Raw genomic sequence first — 22,048 nt, forward strand, 5'->3', positions numbered from 1 at the left:
CATGCGACAGAAAGAACCCTCAGTTGCCATGTTTTTTCCTTTAGCTTATCATTTTAAGGAAGAATTTTTCCACTTATTTGTGATACACATTTTTCTAAGCAGATTTCATAAATAAATATTTGATTTGAGTGAAATTTATTATACATCCTGAGCTTGACTAAACAGTAAGTTTGACTGAAAGGTATAAATAAAGCTAACGCTTATAAGGGCTGGTTTTTGCTTTTATTCTTTAACTTGTTTTGAAATCAAAAGTTGATTCTCATTCTCGTGCAAGATCCAATTGCCCGTGGTATGATATTACTCGAAATCAGTAATAAACTAAATAATCACCAATGACTAAATATTATAGGGACGCGAAATTTGTAGAATTCTTTCGTGAGATCATAGCTAGATTATTCTCATTGGATGCATATAGCTTAAGAATTGTAACTTATTTTTAAATTTCTTGGAAAATCCAAAATCAATTCTATTTTTCCTGCAAGATTTAATCGCTCCTGTCATGCTGCTATTATCCTGAATAAATCACATGTCAAATAATAACTACCAAGGACTAATAATTAAGCATCCTATACGGACCAAAATAAAGTGTCTTTTTTTTATTAAAGCTTATTCAGAACTGCATCCATCAATGTTTACTTTTCTTGCCATCGTACACTTGATTATTGCGCATATACACTATACATATATAGGTAGTAAAAACTTTACCGTATGTTATTACTTTATTACATCAGCTACTAAATAATTCAGTCACTTTGAAAAGTCGTTAAAATAATAGTACAAGTAACAAAGACGTAAATATGAGATATAATTGCAATTTTTAATACACTCCGTTGAGATAAATTCTTATTTTCGATTGGCCTGCGTCCAAAAGATAATCGTCGAATCGATTTCAAATATAAGTAGGAGCTGGAATAATAAATCCTACTGGTTTTGACCAAGAAGTTTTTTCTTCCAGCCCAGCAAATGTTTAATTTTAATGTATTCTGAAAAATTATTGAATTGCTTGCAGGGTTCGTGTGCAGTCGTTATTATCACGTAAATCTCTCGTTAAGCTCACGAAAGGATATAGAATATTCGATAATTTCGATTTGAAATTGAAAGCTTTAGAAAATTTAGAATTTTTTTCGTATAACTCGCTCGAACTATATACAAAGTTTGACAATAATCTCTTGTATGTGGAATCGCGCGTGCGAAAGTTTCTCCAGGAAAACTGACAAAACTGAAATTGTTGTTGGGAGAGAAAAAAGTTAGACGATGAATGATAATTAAGGAATGATGGAACGGTCGAAAGAGCGGTGGTTGGACGAGGAAAAGCTTCGAGTTGAATTTATGAAATTTGTGGAGTAGGTGTAATAGAATTCTGCGAATAGTGCGTGCGTATATTATTCAGCATATAGTTGCGAGGATCGAGGAACAAGTTCGCGCGAGTCTGAGATCCAAGTGTGATTTAGTCATGAAGAAATGAACGAGTTGTAGAATTTAAATGAGTGTGGAAGTAAGTAACCTGTTAGGTGGCATATAGGGAATCATTATAACGGTGTTGTGTCGGTGAAAAGATGCATATATATATATATATATATGTAGTTTCGATATGCGAGAATCGGATGAACGGGATCATGGAGAAAATTGCTCGTGTGATGGAGGATTCTCAGAGATTTGCCTGAATCTGCCATGTGCGTGCACCCACCGATGCACCTGACTCTCTTTCCTTAAAAGCATCCGATGAAATTGGTACAAGGACGAATCGAGAGCCTTTTCATCCAGTCTATCTCTCCACTGTCCATTCTACTTCCAAATATAAATCCTATACTTTCGTTTGAGGCAATATTGACAATGCAGAAGAGCACTCGGCCATGTTAAGTAGTCGATATAAATAGCAGACGCACCTTGAAAACTACTTCGTTTTAAGAACATAACCTTTCACAATTTTGTTATACATGTACGGGCTGAAAACAAAACAATTGGCCGTATTAAAAATAGTAGCAGACTCCTAGTTTCATTGTATCTTAATATTCACAGTCCCACAACACGTTTCGAACCGAGACAAAAATCCTTTCGTTAAAATAAATCTTTATTTCTACAGCGGACATTAAATATTTACTTGCTTCTCATAAATAATTCAATCGAATAAACCAACGTTATATTTCGATCAAATCAATTTTAACGCGTTCAATTGAAATTCGTAAGTATCAGGTAATTATAATTTTAACCATTCGAATAAAGAGTTATTTAAATCAAGAGATTTTTGCTCTCATTGCAGTATATGAGAATAATAAAAAGTAGAATGTTATTCTTTGATGTAGCATTGGTGTAAAGTTTGTTTCGTCGACTGGCCAGCGGTCAACGAACTCTATAGGTTTAGAGTGAAAAATAAATGAGAGAAGTGACTCGATACGGGGGCACGATGTTAATTATGAATTTTTATGAAGATGACGTCGATACCTGTGTCATTGGCGGCCGCGGGTCAACAAACTCTAAAGCGTTAAGGGTAGATAAGCAATAGTGTGTTTTTCATAAAAATAACCTAGAGATTGTTCGCGATAACCGTTCTTACACGAGCCTTTCAAGTTTTCAAGTAAGGACGAGGATTAGTTGGCGTGTGGTGTACAACACGCTACGGATATATATACATATATATTATATACTATACATTGCACATATATAGTAGGTTTTTGATTAGGGTATAGCGGCGACGGTGACACAGTAGTCCTAACTTTCTCTCTTTCTGGCAATCCTAGGTCGGTCGATAAGCTCTAACATTTGCCCTCCTATACAGATAACTACAACTACACAGCACTGATGCCATTATGATTATGGTAATAATCGTAGACCAAAATGTGCCTGAGATCGATTTAAGAAGCTATCACCTCTCAGTGTATAAAAAAAAGAACAACACTGCTCGAATAAATTAACCAAATCACTCCTCGAGTCTGGAATTTAAATCGCTTCATTTTAAAAGTCTTAATAACGCATTAATAGTCCAACAAATTCTATAAATTCTTCGGTTATATATTTATATTCCTTGAAAAATACTATATATATTTATAATGTAATCGGGTTATGTAATATCCCTCTCTCTCTCTTTCTTACTTTATTAAATGTTAAAGAACAAAGCTTGGTAATAATTGTATAGAATTGGAGAGTGCTATTTTAAGAAGGTAAAATAATTAATGATAAATGTTCGACGGCGAGTGGAATACCTGTTTGTAAGGAAAGGAACGTTTTATTGTGCGAAGAGAGGCTTTGATAGTGAAAAAAAAGAAAAGATTAAATGCATTTTGCAGCAAAGCTATTGCGCGAAGAGAAGACTGACTCATGTATATACATATACGAGTCTGTGGATGAACATAATGATTGGAAGGACAGTGAAAAAAGCTTAAGAAAAAGCAGCTATTTCACAAATCTGTGCTTATACATAAATATGAAAAAAAAACTCGGTTTCAAAAGAGACATTTCATCAGTGAAAGAAATTTGCGGCTTCAATCTGAAAAAAAAAAGTTTGTCATCGATGAAAATTAATTACCGTTCACAAGTGAGAAGAATCGTGCACGGAGGCGATGAAATTAATTATAGTCGCGTGCGAATGTATATTTGCGTTATTTAAATAGGAAATAAAAAGATTGTTGTTAATTAGCGAGAGAAAAGATAATTAGAGAGCGTTGTCCTTGATTTCAGGTTGAAAGTTTTTCTTGCTTTTTTTTTCTTTCTTCTAGAAAATGTGTATAGAGAATCAGTGTTATAAGTTCTATAAGCAATATATGAATACAAATACGAGTCGGAGAGGTATGGAATGCGCGCGCGCGCGTTTCTGGAATAATCTGGAGAGATGATGTCCGAGGGATCTAGCGGAAACAATGAGTTTCTTTCATTTACGATAAGAGAGAGAGAGAGAGAGAGAGAGAGAGAGAGAGAGAGATTAAATAATAGGAAGGAAATGAAAAACTGGTGCCACACTCTTGTTCAATATTGAAATAGAGAGGTATACTATAATGAAGTATGTTGTTGCTGGTTTTCTTGGAAGTAATGAAATTTTTTTAGCGAGTGGTAGTTGAAATGTGAAAGAAAGACGAGTATGTAAAGTACAAATGAGAAAGTTGAAACTGTGGCTGGTAATAAAATATTTAATTAAGTAGAGTGTAAGTAAATTCTATAAGCAATAAGAGTGCAAGATTTTATGGAATGTTTCTGGAATAATCTGGAGACATTGTTCGAAGGATCGAGTATTGCTCAATCGTATAATAATAAGAGAGAAATAGGATGAACAGGAAATGAATAGCGGTGCGACATTTATGTCCAATATTGGACTGCTGTGTTATGCTGTAGTGGAATCTTACTGGTTTTCCTGGAAATAATGGAATTTATTTAGCGAGTGGTCGCTGAAAAATGAAAGACGAGTATAGTAAAGTGTTAAGGAATAAAAGAATTGAGCTGTGTCATACATGCATATAAACATACTAACACGAAGACGGATCTATAATTGACAATAAAATACAGGATTGAATAGAAGGTATGTAAATTTGTCAATTTCAAGTAAACAAGCTATATGAGTGCGAGAGAAGTTCCGGAACGTTACTGGAACATTCTGGAGACGAGTTTCGAGGAAATGATTGTTTCCGAAGAGAGGGATAAAATGAAAAGGAGATGAAAAATTGGCGCCACACTTTTGTCCAATATTGAAACGTATAGATGTACTATAATGAAATATATCGCTAGTTTCCTCGAAAGTAATGGAATATTTTTATCGAATGGTCGCTGAAATGTAAAAGAAAGACGAATACAGTGACACACACACACACACACACACACACACACACATATATAAAGTTCCACGAGACGTATAAACATTTTAATAAGAGTATGGATCTATAGTTGACAACACAGAATATAGAATTAAATATAGAAGGTATGTAAATTTGTCAATTTCAAGTAAATAAGCTACCCGAATGCAAGATGTTGTGGAACAAATCTGGAGACGACATCCGAAGGAATGAGTGTTTATCAACAGCAACCACAAGAGAGGAATAAGATGCAGAGAAAGAAAAGAGAAGCTAGCGCGACACTCTTGCGTCCAATATTGGACTTCAATGTTCTGTACTATAATGGAATTTCTTACCGGTTTTCCCGGAAGTAGTAGGATTTGTTTAGCGAGTGATTCGAGAAATGTGAAAGAAAGACGAATACAAGTGACGTATATGTATATAAAAAGTTGTACGACACGTATAAGTATTTTAACACGAAGACGGATCTATAGTTGACAACAAAAATATAGAACTGAATTTAGAAGGTAGTTAAATGTGTCAACTCCGAGTAAATAAGCTATACGATCGCAAGATGCGGAAAAAATCTGGAGACGAGGTTTGAGGGGATGAGTGTTTATCAATAATAATCATAAGAGAGCTGAGTAAGATGCAGAGAAAGAAAAGAGAAGCTATAGCGCAACACTCTTGCATTCAATATTGGATTGCAATGTTATACTGCAACAGAATCTCTTACTGGTTTTCCCGGAAGTAATAGGGTTTATTTAGCGAGTGGTCGCTGAAACGTGAAAGAAAGACTGGCATAGAGTACAAAGGATGGAGCTGAGCCATGCGGCGCGTATAAACATACGAACGAACACGAAGAAGACGGATCTATAGTTGGCAATAAAATATTGAATTGGGTGGAGGGTAGGTAAGTATTCATCCGCCTTACTGCTCGACGTGTCTGTGTGAGTTGACATGCATATTCTATATAGACGGGATGACGTAGAGGTCGCGTAATGTTGTGGAAACGACCTTGAGGCTCGCGTACAGAAGAAACTAGCAACGAGGACGAATCGTAAGGTGAAAGCTCAGCCTTTTATATTACGTCAAGTTGAATGATTCATTTAATAGTGGCGATAAAAATCCTGAAGAAAATTCAATGTTTTGACCACAGGTCTCCCCTGTATATGTATATATATATATGTATATATAATACGACTCTCTGTACTTTTCATCAACAATTACACCGTTTTGCCGGGTAAACACACGTCGCTTGCTCAATAGACGAGTTAATCATCGAGTTTACATTCACGCATTCTCGTCCATGTACTCGTTAATCCGCCGAGCGAAACTTTAACCGGTCAAGAACTCGGGACAAAAAACCTGTCAATCATCCAAACTTCGGTCATATTTCTGCGAATCTTCCTTTTATACAAATAATTGATTATAATTTTCTATGCTATTTTTTTCATAAATACTTATAATACAAATTTGGGTCGAGAATACTGATTTTCATGAACGATCCAAGATCCAAGCTCGATAAGTGTAAGTTGAAGCTTTCATGGGAGATCCTCTTAAAGAAACAAAAAAACTAATTTTCTGTAGCGATATTTATACAATTTATAATACAAATTCTAATGAATATGTATAATATATGATTGAATACTGATTTTAATCAGTAATTACAAAGACCAAGTTCGATAAATGTAAATTCAAATATTTTCATTGAATATTCGTCTCAGATAAATAAAAAAAAAACTAGAGTTTTCTGTACCGATATTTACAAAATATAATGGAAATTTAATAAATATGTAATACATGATTGAATACAAATTTAAATGAGCCATCTAAAAGCAAAGTTGAATGAATATATTATAGTGCGCGTTACCGAGGAATAATTTATGAATATTTCGTGTTTTGAGTATGAAATTAGTCAAACTTATTTGTTCCCGGATGAACAAATGGTGTCTGAATTTAGCTTTGTAATTGTGAAAGGAGAAGATTTGCCTGGACTTGTAACGTTTTAGTGTAACGATTCGGGAGGTCGGGGTTGGGGGGTCGAGTGTTGCTTTTAAAAATTAAGTATTTGAGCGAGAAGAGAAGAAGAAGAAGGTGAGCGACCGGTCAACGAGCGAGCCGTTTAAGTAGGGATGCTTTTCCGAGGGTTGCATTGAGAGAAGTGAATAGCAAGCTGGATGCACACACATACCTATGTACAGCATAGTTTATATGTATATATATATATATATTACACATCCGGTTACCGTGTGCAAATTCCTCTGCAACTGTATACACAGTAAATAACATATACATATATACACAGATGATTTTGTTTTTCATATACCTTTTATAAAATTCACAAATTGAATTACTATACTCACTCCATGTCGTCATACATCGCAAGATTTTATTTTAAAATACTTGTAATGCTTATTCCTTCCGACAAATATTCCTGCGAAATATTTACAACGCCAACTGAAACGGACTGGTGAATCAATTAGTCGCGATGGCTACGGAAGTTAATCAGAAACCGCGAAGCAACAGTTTAGCGGAATTGCATTCGTCCTAACCATAGCTAGGATCTATAATTATATCGTGTTTTCATTAAGCAGTGGCTTTGGTTATTTTAAACCAACTCTACGTCAACGAAACTCCAAGATTACATTACCGAGCGAGTTAAATCACTCGAAATTTTCATCTTTCTATGAATAATTTCACTCCTGCATTCTAATGAAACTTTTATGAAAGCTACGATATACCAATAAATGATTTTAATTGACAATGTTTTTTTTTTTATAAAAGAAGATTATTGTTTTGTGCGCACGTTTGGCTTTAATTCGGTTTCTCCTATTTTAATCAACTCTTTTTTATCAACTTTTTTATCGTGCAGAAAGTTTCTTTGTAACATATATTAATGTCACCGCGTGTAATTCGCTTCACGTTTAAAGTAAACGCTTAAACGCCAACAGAAATTGTTATTTGATTGCGCAGAGATCGATCGTAGGCTCGATGATGAAATTGGATTACGTTGCGTTGTAATTTATGTAATTTATCGCTCTGTATAGATTATTTTATATGGTGACCTAGTGGATAAAGAGTTTTAGTTTCAAACGTGGAATATATAGCTGGATGTGTAAACTTGATGTCCTTTTGTTCGTTATTCAGCTCACTCGCTAAATATGTAGATAAGCACAAGCCTTTTATGCTACGATGTTATAATCGTCGCAAAGTTCCATGCTACCGTGAATGTATGCTTTGAAATACGATGATGTATTATTGCTAGTATAATTGCATTATGGATAACGTGCTAATTCTTCCTTACCGTCGCCTTTCTTCCAACTCTTGGGGAATATTTCGAGGAGTCGAAAGGCGTGAAAGAGAAGCAGCTGATTTTTCCAAGTTATGCGTTACACAAAGTTAAACTCATTTGGAAGAAACTATATCGACCGCTTTACGAGATTCGTTTGATGCTATTAAAAATATATTCAGTCTTAGAAAGGTTTCTTCTCCTTCGATGGTTTTAGTAAAATCCCGAGTGAAGAGAAATGGATTAGATTGAATGAAATAGCGAAGATTACTTGTGACGATAAATGTTTATTGCCTGAAAAGAGAAAAGTGTTTCAGAGATTTGGGCCTAAAAGAACATTCGAAGCATCAAGGTGTGGATCCTTGAAAAAATGGTACGAATGAAGATATAAAAAATTCATAAACAATCGGTTCCCAAATAACGTCTTCTCCTTCGACGATCTCACGATAAATGTTATGAAAGAAAGATGGATTAGACCGAATAATTTTGATGAAGAAATTTTCATTAGGCAAGAGAGGAGGAGATTTACGAGCGAAAGAGCAGTGGTTGGATGATCAAGATGTGTGGAGACTGATGAGAAAAATGGTAGGAATGAAGAAATAAAATTCATAAAGATGACTGTGAGTATAAGTAATGGTCGGAAGCGTCGCATCGCATTGGAAAGTGGAAAGTCGACAATTCCACTTGTCAGTGGAGATGACTTTTACTGGTTGGCAGTGGTTGGCAGGTAGGCAAGGTGAGTAAGAGGAGGGCAGGGCGTCTTTGGCGTTGGTATGTGCTACGGAGGAGTCGAGAGGAGGTTTGATAAGAAGGCGCGTAGTGTTCCGGGAGAGCTTGCTGCTTGCGCTGTTTGCTGGCGAATCGAGAACCGATCGAGGAGAAGCAGAAAAGCCAGCCGATGGAAATCGGCGATCGAAACAGTAGCCAAGCGCAAACCGTAACGGACTCTCAAACCGTGAACTTGCGCATTACAATTTTTAAGGCTTCTCCTTCCTATAGATGTACACGCATGGCATACTTGCTACGCTAGATATACATGTGTGTGTGTGTGTGTGTGTGAGCTACGACAACCCCGAAGACACCCAGCTTACCATCCGTGCGATCTCTCAAGGTTGCTCTGACTTTTTCATACGGCAACCGGTTTCAACCGGCACGCGTCATCTCAACCTGCAAGATCCCTCCTCTATTGGCCATCTTCTTCGAATCAATCGCTGCTACCTCTGCATCCAACTTCACCCATCGACCATCTCCATGTGACTCACATTCATCCTTATTATTGTAAACTCGTCAAGAGACACGCTACTTTTTCTCTATGGAAAGCAAGTAGGTGTTATATATGTAAAGCAAGATAATTAAAAACCACTATTACATATATTTTACTCGAACACCAATTCTCCAATTTCTCTATGCGTTTTTTTCCAACTCTTTTATTTCAGCCTAATTCTTTAAATTAACTTTAAATCCAATTGTTTCAATGGATATAATACAAGGAAAGTGGTGTGTGCTTGTATAAAATTTGTATTGTTTATAATTATGTCCTGTATAACATGTGAAATTTGAGATCTAGGGTATTTCATTGTGACACCACGTTTAACTTTTTATTGCAAAATTTGTGTAAATCAATAGAGAAACAAGTATTTCTGTGTTGCTTATTATTAATTAAAAAAAGGTTAATACGATAGTTCTGATTAATTTTTCTTGTAAATAGGTTAAAAAATTAGCCCGAGTAACAGTTCTTCTCGTGATATATATATGTGTATGGACTCTGAAACTTGGCAGTAATTTGCTATCTACTTGTTTAATGATTTGTCAAGTTTTTTCGTACGTGTACCTTGTCAGTGATAATAAGTGCAATGCTACATCATTTTCACGTCGATCCATGTATAAAAGATATTCTGTGTTCATTGAAAATTACTGATATCTTTTTACACGTTTGTGTAAATTGGAAAATACTATTCCATGATAACTCTCATCACATGTTTCTGATAATGTCTACTATATGACTCGACTATTCTTATCAGCGAAGGAATCCTTCTTGTCTGATGGAATATCTCTGACTTAGTTTCGCATTAGATACTTCATAATTGATGCAACCAAACGTCCCACTTTTATACAGATTTTCTAGTTTTTTTTTCTTTCCCAAGCACAGCTTATCGGAACCCAAAATTGTCCCATTTTAAAAATTAGCAACAACTACGAAACACGTAAAACATAAACTGATTTTAACCGCAGTCTGAAAAGCCTAATAGAGTTAACGAGAAAAATAAACAAAAATAAATAGATAATGCAATGTCCCGTTTTGAGAAATACAAATAAATGGTCAAGTTATGTATAGCCGTAGAACGCCAATGCTGCTTTTTAAATGTTCGTCTAGACTTAATATATAGGAGTTATTATTTTACGTCAACTCTAGTCGTGCTTTAGCAATAACGCCTATCACAATCTATATGAACCGAGCTGCCTTATCAAACAAACAATTCTTTCTCGTCTAATAGAAAATTCTGATCCTTTTATTTTTTTAATTTGCTCCAGTCTTTTGCCTCAACGACCTTTTTCAACGATTTTATCCGAGAGCTGTCGAATTACATTGAACATTGTGACAATGCAGGATAATTGAGAATAGGCTGCGATCGTTTGTTGACTGGGAGCTCGATTGTTCGAACAGGAACGCTTGTCCTTAGAGCAATTAATGTTCCTACAATGAAACTAGTCTGTGACGCCATAACTCAGTTCTCATTGAACAAATTTAATCTTTCTCCTATATTAGTCCTAATGAAGTAGAATTTCGTTCAACCAACCTACCGAATCAGCCAAAGTTTATGAAGATTTCCAAATAATCTTGAATGGAGAACGAATCAACTTAGTATAATTAAATATGTTTATATATGTCAAATCTCATACTAGTATTAAAAAATAGAAGAAAAATGCAGTTAAATATCACTTATCCCATACTTTGCACATTTTTTTTTAGCAATTTCTTCTCGCTTCTGATCCAACCAAGCTAATTGCGTTTAATTCGAACTAAATTCTTTATTTAAGCATTATATACTTTCTGTATTTACAAATCTTTCATAATAAAATTGTTTAACCAATTCTTTCATGGTTACCTGATTGTTTCAATCTTTATTGGTATAAAACATCTTGGTTAAATTAAAAGCAGGCAATTGGTGCGAGAGTTTGCATTTATGCTCCTCGATTCTGCATTGTCATGTTAATTATAAGCACACAAGGTTCGTTAGCATCGGAAGCGCCATACGAACACAAATATTATTATTACAAATATCGTCATCGCTGATAACAGTAGTAATAACGAGTACCAAAGGATTATCATCGATGCAAGGCAAACACTTTTTTGTATTCTTGTCATAATCGATTGGCGTATATATCTATTGTCAAAAAAAAGAAAACAAATAGAAGCGTACAGTCAGGTGCAGCAACGTCTCCTATACATAATACATATAGAAATACCCCCACTATTTTCCTAACCTTCGTTTTTCCAATCCATTACACAAGGCCTTACCCACATACTTTTATATAATATATATAACAATGAAAAAAATTGTTAAGTTAAATGAAAAATTTCAAAAATTTATATAAGGTGTAGATAAATTTCCAAGTCCTTAAAGTTATTATAAGTTAATATGGTGTTTTGGAAAACTCTTGAGATAATTTTCAAGAATATGCAATAAAAAATATATCATTCCATTAAAAAAAAAAACTAAAAGTAATAATCATATATTTTTCATAAGAGCATGTGTAGAGAAAAATTTATGAGACTGCATAAATTAATGCACCACCAGAAATTTCGTGTGAGAAAAGATTTTTTTCAAAAACTCTTCGTTCTCCAGTTTTATTTCTGGACATTCCGAAACTACATCTGTATATGTGTAAGCCTAGTGCAAACGGGTGACTAAAAAAGCAGAAAATTGTTAGTGGTATCAGCAGCCCAAGCACTCGCCGCAGTAGAGAGTACATACGACAGGTGGTAACGCAATGTTTTTCAAAATAAAAGGGACGAGGGTTTTTTCGGTCAAGGGTGAAGTTTCGAGTGATTTGTCTTTGGTCTGTCTCCGCTTGATTTACAGTTGGCACAATTGTTTTGCACTGCAGTCTGCAGTGTTACTTGTATGGAAAAACAGTCGCTTGGAAAGATGGATGTTCCGACTTCCCGAGTCCCCTTGTACACAACACTGTTCTTTTTTCGAACGTTCCACGAACGCGTGGCTATCTCATTGAGGTTTTCCTTTCGTAGTTTCGCGGCTAAAAATAGTTTCACCACTAGTATCGGTAGATTTGATAGCCGCTAAGATAAAAGTTGATCGACTCCTCTATACAGCTTACTAAAACCTTTTAAACAACACCTTCGTGCTGCGATAAAACAAATTTAATTCCAGTTGAGTGTCTTGCACCGATTTCAATCTTGCTTCACTGTTCAGTTTAATTAAAAAAAACTCTTCGTTTATTTATCAATCATTTATCCCATATAAGTTAGCCATTCGGTCCTTTTTTAAGTAAATTCTGAAAATACTTCATTTCTCTTTATAAGATTTTGAAACATTTTACAATAAACTATATTTTTTCTATTAAACTGTTTATATTAAAAACACTATCTTTTATACAAACACATTTATATAACGTCTCTAGTGTTACAGATGGCAATTTTACTGCTCGTGTAGAATTTTGAAAGCAAGAGAAATAAGCTATTGTATAAATAAGCGTTGAATAAGCATAAGTGGAGAAAAACTTGATGTTTTTCTCGATGAAGCGCGTTCGTTATCTCGTAATTTCGCATAGATTCTTTGTACTTGGCGGATACACTGTGAAATAACTGGTGGATGATGTGGTTTTCTCTGTAGAACGGTTGCTAGTAATAAATTATCGCTGCGAGGGATCATAGAAATCGGTAGGTGACAACGTGGGCTGTTGCATTACAAGCATCATCGTTGTTAAACCATTAACATCTATCAAGGCATGTATGTGTATATACATATACAGGCGCCTCTTAGTAACGTCCTTTCCACACAAACCCAATTGTCTCATCCTTCCATCCATTATATTCCTCCAACGACCACACTCGTCTATAGACATTATCCAAGCTACACGCAAAATTCTAATCCGAAGCAAACATTCGCCAATTTTTCACCTGGATCCCCGCAGCTTTTAAGATAATAATAATGATGTTAGTAATAAAAGTTTCCTCTCGCGGGCAGCGCGACTGTTCCTTGTACGAGAAATTCACTATGCGGTAAAGAATGTTTAATGCTCGTAAACTGACATAAGTGGAATTTCCGCAATTACATTATACCTAATGTATCTATGTGTGCACACGCGTGTGTATACGTGTGCTGCAGCCACGAGGAAATAGAGGATGAATTCAAGCGCGTTTATAACGATAATTGCAGAATAGCGTGTGATTGCTCGATTGTAGAATTAAATTATTGAAAAGAAAGCCAACAGCTGGAAGATTCGATCGTCTGGTCAGAAATGTATTACGCGCCACGCGGGCGTTATTCTATCATCTGTGTGAGAAGTGGTGCATCGGTAGATGCGCTCGCGAGTAGTGCACCATTATGCATATACATACATATATATACGAGACGGAGCAACCTAAAAAACAGTTGGCCGCGCGCACCACGTTGAACCGCGATTCAACTGGATTTCTGCAGAGTAATATACCAGTGCGAAGTTAGCACCCCAAATTTTAAAAATGGAAAAGAACCAAACAGTTCTGGTAGCACCCGGACAAGTTTTACAGTTCCTTGTTATTTTTCAAAAGAGTTCTACAGATTGAACTCGAAAAACTATACAACAATTATTTTGGGTGCCAAGTTCACACATTCTCTAATATTCAAAAGTTAATATCCTTTAAACTAAAAGTCCTATCGATAAAATCTAGTAGGCATAGTTATAGAACTTCTTGGGGTGCCATCAGAACTCTACTTAAAAATGGAAAATTATAGAAAAAAAAATTTTGTAAATTTAAAAAAAATAATTAAAAAATGTAAAAAAAATTTTGTTTAATTTACAATTTTTAACTAGAGTTCTGATGGCACCTCAAAGAGTTCTATAAATATGTCTAATAGCTTTTATCTATAGGACTTTTAGTTTAAAGGATATTAGCGTTTGAATATTAGAGAATGTGTGAACTTGGCACCCCAAATATATAATATTTTTATAGTTTTTCGAGTTCAAACTGTAGAACTCTTTTGAAAAATAGCAAGGAACTGTAGAACTTGTCCGGGTACTACCAGAACTGTTTGGTTTTCTTTCCATTTTTAAAGTTTAGAGTTCTAACTTCTCACTGGTGAGTAATATCATCCCTCTGTCTCGTTCGAAATGACACGAATTTGTAGAACCATCGAATGAGCAGTGAGAAATAGTTTCTTCGTACCAGATGAGAGAGAATTTTGTTGTTGTTCTTTTGTTGAATACAAAGAGACTCTGCGGTTAATTTATAAAGGAGGTTTGGAAACTACGCGGATTCATATATCCAGCGATGAGTGCAAAGAGAACAGTTGTTTGATAAATTTAAGTACATTTTCTTTTTTATTGCAACGATGTTTCGAAATTGCAGGAATTTATACGTTCGGAGAGTCTATGGCGAGGCATAAATGCTTCAATTTTGTTTGCTCGCAAAAAATGATCCTATCATCTCCGCACCAAGTTTCGAGAAGGAGGTAGTTGCAGCGAGAGAAAAAAATTTTTTGTTCGAATAGAGATAGTTTTCGTTTTTAACTCGTTTGTGACGTCAGAGAATCCACATGGGTATTTTCAGGAACGTTAAAAGCTATTTTATGTTATACTTTGTTATTTTTTCCTCTCTCTCTCTCTCTTTTTTTATGTTACTAGTCGTGCTCCACCGGTGGGTCGCAACGTCCCTATAAGTAATAATTATTTTCTGTAATCTCCGTGACTCGACGGTATAATAGGTACGCACGTCCATTAGTGAGGAGCAGGATGACCCACTGGTAGGTCACCACCTCGCAAACCTCTTAAAAGTAAAACTATGTACGAATTTATACGTTTAGCGTGTAGAGAGCTAAATATAATCTGTTTAACTGTCTCCTTTCATATCTGTTGTAAATTTCCGAAGATGAGACGATCATTCCAATGAATTAAACAGATTATTTGTTAAAATAACAAAAATTTTTATTTACATTGATTTATAAATTCAGTGTTTATATGAGTATCGTTTTAACTTTTTCATCTGAAAAATCTTGTCATTTCCACCCAAAACCCTGTAGACGAGACAATTATTGAAACGAACGGGGCAGATCATTATATATACTTATTGATAAAGTATATATACTTTTTATTTAGGAGAAGGTGGAGTAAATTGATTCCTGCAATTTTTAATGAAAACTATTAATTGGTACCAATATAATTTAAAAATGAATGAATATCAAAGTATAATTATATAAGTTTCGAAATACGTAATAATGTACAGTATTATCTAACATTTTTTCATTATTCACTTTATCAAAAGATGATTTTGAGTCACTTGGTGCCGTATGGTGTGGAAAAGATTCGATCCAATATTCTTTTTTCACTCTTTTTACGGTTCAATCGATTAAACTCTAATAAAACGCGATTTTCGATAAAAAAATAAAAACAGAATGTCAGCATTAAAATATATACTCTTTTACATTTTTATTGAAAATATTAAAGCTTCCATCTATCTTATTTATAGTCATAATTTGAAACTTTAAATTATTCGACATGGGATGAATTGACCATCACGCAAGGGGAAAAATGATCCTTTTGTATATAAGATTTACTTTAAATTGACACACTCTTTGCGACTCTACGTAGAGGAGACATAAAATAATAAATGGTTTTTCTTATACAACATTATTTCCTTGCTAAAATCAGTAATATGGCTACCGCGAATAATTTTTCTTAAGAGGATCACATTTTACCCTACCCCCTATACATATATAATATATTGCTTTCGAAATACAGTGTGTCGCCAGCAAAACCTAATCGCTTCGATATAGTTTTGATGAGAAAAAAGATGCTGTGATCTCCAGTGGAAGTCCCGTGGACATTCGATCGGGGCACGATACACAAATCAATTAAACAATGCATATACTCAAATTTTGTTCTCGATTGTAACATTGCTCGACTCATCATGCGTATTTGTATAAATAAAACGAGTCCGGGGCGAGCAGGAACAATCGCTCGAGAGAGAAACGTGGTTTAAATATAAACGCAGATGTTGCGTTATCGAGGCGAGCAATAAATAATTTCGCGTTAATTTGTCAAGTAAATTGATAATAGCTTTATCGAGACCAGGATGGAATGATTTAAAGATATAGGTACAGCTATGATTATATTTGAGTACTGCGGAGTCTTGCGAGGCAATAAATAATAAATTATGTTGCATTAGTTTATCGTGGAAAATTGATAAGAAGCGACGAGAGTTAAATCTGAGAAAGGGTCGAGTTATCGCGAGCAATAGAAGAATAAGGCGTGCTGCTGTAGACTCTACGTGATTATTTCGGAAAGTTTACTCGCAGCTACGACGTGCGAGAAGTGATTTGATGCGTGTGTGTATATATATACGACTAAAGGGCTCATGCTTCTAATTATCGCCGCCTGAACGACTGTGCGTGCTATGCCTCCTAGCTTTATCTCATCGAATACTCAAAATCTCTTCATTCAACACTATAAACCTATATATATATATACCAACCAAGTCGTTATATAATAAACTTCTTTTATGCTGATTAATTTTTTATGTAAGTTTGTTTACATTGAAAAATTATAATTGAATGTCAAACGATTATTTGCTCGCTATATTTGATATTAAGTTGATAAATATTGCGTTAAATGGAATTAACTGGAGAATTTAGAAATGCGATACCGGTGGATTTCTTATCGGATTTGATCGAAGGATTATTCTCGAGAAAGCAGGCGGGGTAGTAAGGTTTATTTGGGTGGTGGGGTTGGTTAGGCGGCGATGGAAACGGAAATTTTGCCTAGTGTTAAATCGATCGCATTACGCGACGAGAGAGCGTGTAATTCAGCAGCAGGAAATTATATCGACGCGACTATGGGGCTGTCGAGACTCGCGATATTCCTTCTGATGTGCCCATCGGAGTCAACCGGGCAGAGAAAGAGAGATTGCGATTAGTAAACTGTAAAAAAGACGTACATATATATATATATATATATATATATTTTGTTAAAGCACAGGAGTAAATAGGGCGAGCGACACGTTAGTCTGCACATGCAGAGTACCTACAGCTAGCTTATGTTAGCCGATTAGTTGTCAAGTGGCAGCGCCGCGACGCCTCTATCGATTCCGACTGCCCTCCGCAATTCCGGCCGAATCCAAGTTTGGTCGATCACCCTCCTCCTCTTCCGCAGACACCTTTACTCCTCGATCTTCTCTATTAAATAATTAATTTACACGAGAAAAAAGAATTCGCCCTTTTCGCAATTCTGACACGACTCTGTTGGTTCAACAAGACTCGATCACCAACGAGGTAAAAATTGACCAATGGAAAAACTCTGTCGCGTTACTAATTAGCTATGATAAAAAACATTGGAAATTACTGAAAAATTTAAAAACGCTGTTCTTGGAAAAAATTGGAAATTATCGTGAGAAAAGGACAAAGATGATAAGAAAAACTCGTGGATCTTCGTTAAGTTGAAGAAATTTGTCACTTCCCCCAGCCGAGGCAAATCTGTTTCAATTTGTGCTTTTATTAATGTTCGTTTACGAAAGGTCAATGGGTCAAAGGTCGAGGAATGAAACTCGATTTGAGGCAGGTTTTGGTGATTAGCTGTTAACGTAACGAGGAAGGCAATCGTGTACGTACTTACGCACAAGTGTTAATGGATAGTGCTGGGGTTTCCATGAAACCGAGGGAGAGTGTTTGGGTGAAGCTGGATGGGTCGATCTGGACGACCAGAATGGGCCGGGAGGGAAAAGAAGAGGGATATCTCTCCGTTAACGTCGAAATAATCAGGTTATCTGGAAAAAGGCCCTTTGCAAATGGATCCTCCATGCAAGGATCGTCCTTTCCTTGATCGAATAATTAGGAAAGAAACGAGAAGCAGTTGATCATTAGTGTAGTATTTCTCGCATGGAAAATATCAGCTGTCCTCCTCTTCGACATGTCTATATGTCCTATATCGATTTCACTCTAATGGCCAATTGCGTTACGATCCTAAGCGGTCCGAAAATTTCCTCGTTAAATAACGAAGATGATATGCGCGCGTCTCCAATGTTATAATCACGTTGAAAATCCAAATGTAGACGTGTAGTATTATGGACGCACCTGTGTGCATGTAAATTCTCTTCCCTTTATGATTGTTTTTGTACCAAGAATCTACACTGTACCAATTGATTATTATTAAATAGAAACTTCAGCTATAGAGTGTAGTATAGGGACTAGTGGAGAAAGCACAAAGCGAAGTTGGGGTTAAAACGGTCTATTAATGAATTTGACACAGTGTGCATGGAAAATATCTACCCTTGGACAAACGAAGAATTTGCTATAGTGTATGCTACTTAATTAGCAACCCTATTCCAGCGTATCTCGTGCTACACGTATAATTACATCAATTTTCAGGCTATTTGATTATGGTAGTATGATAGGATTGATAGCAGCGAGTCGTGCCATTTTAATCGATTAATGGATTCTTTGTTCGTTCGTGTTGCTGTCTGTTGTAATACAATCTGCGTTAGATAAGGATAGCGAGATATTTGTAAACACACGTGTCTAGTATCAACAAACCTACTACCATCGTTGTTTCGTTTCACTAACTTTTTCAAAATTCAACTAAATTGCGTTACTCATTATCGTGGAAAATTAATTATCGAATAATTTACTCTCGTTAACCAAGCAATGGTATTATGACAATTTATTTTTCAGGGCGAACCTATTTTTCTTTATCAGGAGGGTCAAAGTAATTTTACGAGTTTTTGTCTCTGTATACGAATGTGGTTAGTTTTTTTATATCACAGGCGAAATTAAAATGTGTATATATAGTTATGAATAGCGATTGTAATTCTCGTTAGGGAAAGTACGCTAGAAATTAGTGTATAGATAAGGGTATATAGTACCAAATGATAAACCTAAACGAGGAGCGGTTTGGATGATTAGGTCACATATATATAAATTGAGGGAATGACGAAAGGCTAATTTGAAATATGCTTTTATCTATTTGGTCACCCACGCCCATTTCCTCCAACCACCGGATATACAGACGGACACGCGTGGGTTTCGGCATGCTATCGCGATATCGTTAATAATCGTAAATCGATTCACCGGCTCTCGTTTCCTTTCCAACCAGCTCTGCCGATCTTTCAAATCCATTCAAAGCTTTTATTAATACGTTTACCCTTCATCGATATATCTGTACCTTGAAAACGCTGTCAACCGTAAGCCCAGACAGAAAATCATTTGATCCGAGTGAATCTTCCTTTGAATAGTCCAAATTCAATATTTGTGCTTGATATTAATTTGTTTAATTATAATAGATTTTTATTTATTTGAACTAGTTATTTATCAAGAGCGAATACACATTTAATTATTTATTATTCAAATACCAATTTATTTGAATCGAAGAATATTTTCTCAATATAGTGTTGATATACTACTGTTTATCTACAAAAAATGATAACATCGATTGATATCAGGAGAAATATCGAGTGCCAGTAATCCAATTAACCTGCTTTCAGATAATTCGTTAATTAACGGCAGAACGTCGATTTATAGTTGTTAAAATCATAGTATCTGTAGAAACGATATCGCTGTATAGGAGAGTTGTGTATGAAACTAGAATAGGAATTTTTCAAGTGGCTCTCTTATCACTTTAATCCGTTAAATAGTAAATTAATTGGCCAATTTCTGTGATTAAGCCCAACGATTTATAACATTAAAATTCGATTATTACCCTTCCAAGAGACTTATTTAATAATGTAATTAACATTGATAGTTGACTCTCGCAATTTCCGGAAGCTTTCCTCGTCAGTAAAATACAGCATTGATGCAATAAATTTTATCAGTAACCTTAGAAACGCTTTTTTGCGATTGTAAAAATCCTTTTTTTCCCTGGGCAACGATGACGTGAAATCTGATTTCTTGAGATATAAAACGCCGGATATAAATCCTATCCGCTAAAATTTTATCTCTTCCTCAATAGTCACGTGCAATTCTTGTTTTTTTTTATTCATTGATTTCCACACCAATCAAGAATACTACATAAATTCCGAAGGTTTATAGAAATTAATAACTCTGCTTTTTACAACTGTAACGGTATATAATTAGTCATTGTGCTCTAATGGAAAAATGGTGATCAAGGGGAAAAAACTTACCGTCGCTTTCTCATTTACGTATATATAGCGTGTGTACACATTATTGCGAATAACGTTGCAGGTGAATTTAATAATTGAGTCTGACATAATTACATTGAAAAGAAAGTTCAATAATATTTTCTAACTGGTTTCTGTAAAAGCTTAATCATAGCTTTGACCAAAGCGACGGTTTATATAATTAAGCGTATTTTCCTGAGAGTAATTTTTGACTAGAAACGGGACGTTATATTTGCGAGTTAATAAAGATTTAAATTAGTTCTAACAGAGGATTTTCCTCAATAATTTTGCTCTCGCGTAAGCAGTTTCGTTCGATGGCAGTAAAGGCTGGGAAATGATCGGAGGGGGACGACATGTTACGCTGGAATAGACGTCCTGAAGAAAAGAGAAAAAAATCTTTTCGGGTCACCATGAAAATCCAACTTCGTCCTTCATCTGCGGCGCCAACGGTGAAATAAAAGAAGAGACGTCAGTGCCAAGCAAGAATTGATTTGAAGTGCGAGGGGAAAATAGAGTCCACTCTAGACCTACTAGTCTAGACGAGACAGTATACCTACGGGTCTGGCGTACCAAACGCAATTATTTCCTCTCTTTCTCTCTCTCTTTCTCTCTTTATCCCCCCCCCCCCCTCCCCCCGGCTCGTATAAAAATTCAGTCATCCGTTTATTATCACCCAAGAGCAGTAGCAACCCGTCACAGTCGTGTCGTTACAATCGCGACGTTCCGTCCCTCTCGAAAATTGCTCGAGCAAAAAGTCCTCGTCCTTTTCTACAAGGACGCACCTTTTCCTGGAACTACTGGAGCACTAGGAGGGAGTTTTATTCCCTCCCAGATATTTCACGCGATCAACCGCATGAAACGCGAATAAAACGGCCAACTTTCCTCGTACTTGTTATTGTTTATGAGAATGTAAGTGACTTGGAACATTTTAATTGGCATCTATCGATTCGTAGCAATAGCTCGAATGTAAACAATGAGTTTTTTTCTTCCAAATGATTCCGTGAAAACCTGGAGAGGGCATCGAGCTAGGTTCTTCGTCGAATTCGTCCGTTGAAATGACTCTGCCCGAGAGTAAACTAACCAGTGCAGTGTTTATATTGGAAGCGTTGACGCGTACAAGCAAGATTGGTTCGGTGCTATTTTTAGAGAAATATTTGCTAGTCCCCTGCTGTTCGTTAATTTAACGCGATGTCGTTTATTCGAGGCTGACTGTTTATTCCATATAGCGCGAAGGAATAACTGTAACATTGCTGTTGCGCGAAACGTGTGCAAGTTATATATACATGCATGTGCATGTGTGTGCATTTAAGGGAAGAAAATCAATTTCCACGAAGCTACTTTGCTTTATTGACCATACAGTTCTTATTTCAATAGGACGATCTAATTTGCCCAATCGATATTCGTAAATGGAAGCCAATATTGGAAAGGCGAAATCTAAAATAATAGCCAAGTCTAAGGGCACCATCAGGTTATTCGTGGCTGGATCGAATGTGGTTAATTGAATCAGCGGCTGAGAGAGGAGATTTTTTTTCTTCCAAAATTGACTCAGACAAAAATAGTGAGGAGCACGTGAGGCCAACTTGGTGAATGCCTTGTGAAAGGGCTGTTTTAAGGTCGCTTCGCATCGTGTGAGACGTTACCATCCTGAACGTTCTTAGCAAATTTATCCCA

The 22,048-nt window shown here is 35.7% G+C and overlaps 1 protein-coding gene across 4 annotated transcripts in view; it reads left to right on the plus strand.

Moving 5' to 3' along the window:
• The window catches only part of LOC136773928 (beta-1,4-glucuronyltransferase 1), a 33,029-nt gene that overhangs the window by 1,485 nt on the left and 9,496 nt on the right, over positions 1–22,048 (plus strand). The window contains exon 1 of one of the 4 annotated variants that reach the window (XM_066727903.1): positions 8,942–9,372. The exons of 1 other annotated variant lie outside the window; for it this stretch is intronic. The gene's annotated coding sequence lies outside the window, so the exon portion shown is untranslated. Of the gene's footprint in view, positions 1–8,941; positions 9,373–16,712; positions 16,791–21,083; positions 21,287–22,048 lie in introns of those variants that run through there. 2 more of the 4 variants (XM_066727905.1, XM_066727904.1) reach the window with 2 other exon arrangements.

Source organism: Prorops nasuta, unplaced genomic scaffold (assembly GCF_024137725.1).
Source record: "Prorops nasuta isolate Cenicafe-Biocafe unplaced genomic scaffold, Cenicafe_Pnas_1.2 PNAS00005, whole genome shotgun sequence".
NCBI lineage: Eukaryota > Metazoa > Arthropoda > Insecta > Hymenoptera > Bethylidae > Prorops > Prorops nasuta.